This window comes from Styela clava, chromosome 4 (genome assembly GCF_964204865.1).
Source record: "Styela clava chromosome 4, kaStyClav1.hap1.2, whole genome shotgun sequence".
NCBI lineage: Eukaryota > Metazoa > Chordata > Ascidiacea > Stolidobranchia > Styelidae > Styela > Styela clava.
Genome location: NC_135253.1, coordinates 24,181,831 through 24,184,865, shown reverse-complemented (window position 1 = coordinate 24,184,865; position 3,035 = coordinate 24,181,831). Strand labels below are relative to the sequence as shown.

Sequence of the window (3,035 nt, the reverse complement as noted above, 5' to 3'; positions counted from 1 at the left end):
GGAAAAGCAATTGGGCCTGATGGTATTCCATCACACTTCCTAAAAATAGTTGCTGATATCCTATCACCAGTGCTCAGTCATTTTTTCAATTTTTCATTCAAATTGGGTATTTTCCCTTCCTCTTTAAAAGTTGCTAGAGTGAAACCAATTTTCAAAAGTGGTAAGCATAATGATCCTTCAAATTACCGACCAATCTCCATCCTCTCCTCTATTGCCATTATCTTAGAAAAACTATTACATAGCAGATTGATCAATTTTTGTACAAAATTCAACCTGATCAATAAACGTCAATTTGGATTTCAAACCAATAATTCCACTAGTCATGCTATTTTAGATCTAACATCATTTATTTATGATAAAATTGACAAAGGCGAATTTGTCTGCTGTATTTTTCTCGATTTAAAAAAAGCCTTTGACACTGTCAACCATAGTATTCTTTCCCAAAAACTGAGACACTATGGCTTTCGGGGTGCTACAGGCAAACTATTAAGCAATTACCTTTCGGGTCGATTCCAATATGTGGAGGTGGATTCTCAGCAGTCTCCGATGTTGCCCATTCATCACGGAATTCCTCAAGGTAGTGTGTTAGGTCCTCTTGGTTTCTTAATTTACATAAATGATCTGTCTAACTGCTCCAATTTCTTGAGCAAATTGTTTGCTGATGATGCTTGCCTGCTCTACAGTGCAAAAGATCCGAGTATTCTCCAAGACAAGGTGAACACTGAAATGAATAAAGTATATGATTGGATGACTTCCAATAAACTTACTGTGAATATACAAAAATCCAAAGTCATGTTATTCGGCCACAAATCTCTAGCCAGACATGCGAACATCTCAATCAAAATTACAGGCCTCCCTCTTGAAATTGTTCACTCTTATAAATACCTTGGCCTCACTATTGACAATCAATTAAAATGGAACTTTCATACCAATGAATTGCATAAGAAATTGTCAAGATCAGTCGGGATCCTAGGGAAGTTAAGGCATTATGTAAACGACTCGACTCTGCGAACAGTATATTTGGCTCTTTTTCAATGTCATATCCAATATGCCTTAGCTGCATGGGGTTCCGCTACCAAAACAAACTTGAATAAATTAGAGATTTTACAAAATAGGGCTGTTAGAATTCTCTGTAGGGCATCTATTCGTTCTAACCTGAATATCCTATACCACAAGACCAGGGTTCTAAAATTGTCCGACATCTATAAACTAGAGATTTCTAAACTTATGCACCAATTTAACAACAACCAATTGCCCCCAGCTTTTGCTGACTATTTCGTCATGCTTAGTAACGTGCATGAGCATAATACACGCTCATCGACTAAATCCAATTTATTTGTCCCTCGATTTTCATCAAGCAAATGCCAAAACTCCTTGAAATACAGGGGAGTTGTAATTTGGAATAGCATAGGTCAAAGCCTTCGTCATTCATCTTATGACACCTTTAAATTTAAATACAAAAAATTCATGCTTTCCCTTTACCATTCTGCTGCCTTTTCATCCGATTAAAGTGGATCCAGAACTTTCTTCGCCATTGCCAGCTCCACTGTCGACTTGATCCAGTGATCCAGAGTACCTGAAATATATAATTTTGGAATTTATCGTGTAATCAAACAAATATTTTTACCTATGTATGTTACATGGACCCAGCCTTACAAAAAGTATTTACTGTATTTTTAATTTCACCCAATATATCAAAGGGCGAGCTTTTGCTAAAATATTGACCTAAATCAAAAATTTTAGGTATCATTCTCTTATTAAATGACAATTGTCCTGCTATATGCATTTACAATCAGTCATGCTTCCAATGCAAAGCTCATATTGTCTTTTCTCACCATGACCTCTTTATTACCTATTTACTACTATGAATTGTTTCTTTTTACATAGGCCTATTTGATTCATCTCTGATTGACCCACTGTGTGAATGAGAGGATATCATGTAAGAAGAAACCATGCATAGTTCATGCACTGTGATGTCATGTAATATAGTCAGTTATATATTGGTAATATTTGAGCCTGATCTAAGTTACTAAGATCTTGGTCTCTGGCACCCTTAATAACATCATTTTAATGTTAAACCATATTCGATTGTAAATTTATTTTTTATTTTTTATCTTTGTACATTTGGCATCGTTATGTCATAAACTGACTGACATTAGATTTTTAACAATCTACCTACCTTTGCTTTTTCCATGTTCTGTATGAAGTGGTTAGTTCCACATGAAATTTAATCCTACCTTGATCTTGTAGAATACCATTTATTCATTGATCATGTGTCTTCCAGTTACACACTGAAGTTCAATTTTCTTACCATAAAAGGTTAAATTATTTATGACTACCGGTACTACCGTTGCATGCATACCATACTACTGGTAGGCTTCCTGTTCGTGAAACTTCATTTTTACCATTGATACCTAAACAACTGTAGCCCTGCCTGCACCATACAATGTTCTACATACGACCACAGTCACTTCACAATGGTACCATTGTTACTTTACCTAAAAGCAGCTATCGTCATGGCTACTTAGATAATTGGTGCACGGAGTCGTTTCTTGTTTTGTTGTTGTTGAAACGCGAGATTACTGGGCATACCTGGTTGGAATGCCTTGACGTATTTATATTTATTTTCAAATTAACGTATATATGATACTGTATATACACAGTTCGACTTTTTTTTGTTATTATTTCCTTGTTAGACTTGTTTATGGGTGCCGCTGCTCGATAACCAAATTTGGTTTCTCGCGGCTCCCCTCACCCTGAAATGCCTTTTTTTTATTTATTGCAATTTGTATATCAAGTGTGCATTTAGTATGGTGAGAAAATGAACTACTGATTACTTGTTAGGTTATAATATATTTTAGTCTACACGTGTCTTACAATAAATTCTGTTGAAAAATACGTAAAGAATATAATCGTCAAAACAGCTTTTTTGTCACTATAATTCAGTGAAGCGTTACTCCGTAGGTTGCCGACTCCTCTGATAGGGCCCTCAATTGGTCGTATTTTAACAATACATACTTGTAATTCATGCGTTA

General features: G+C 35.4%; 1 long non-coding RNA gene across 1 annotated transcript; it reads right to left on the bottom strand.

Moving 5' to 3' along the window:
* LOC144422231 (uncharacterized) lies at positions 1-2,672 on the bottom strand. The gene is made up of 3 exons (XR_013475222.1): positions 2,180-2,672; positions 1,483-1,576; positions 1-721 (listed from the first exon to the last, which is right to left on the bottom strand). It is a non-coding gene; the product is annotated as an uncharacterized LOC144422231 (long non-coding RNA).
* Between the last annotated feature and the right edge of the window lie 363 nt (positions 2,673-3,035).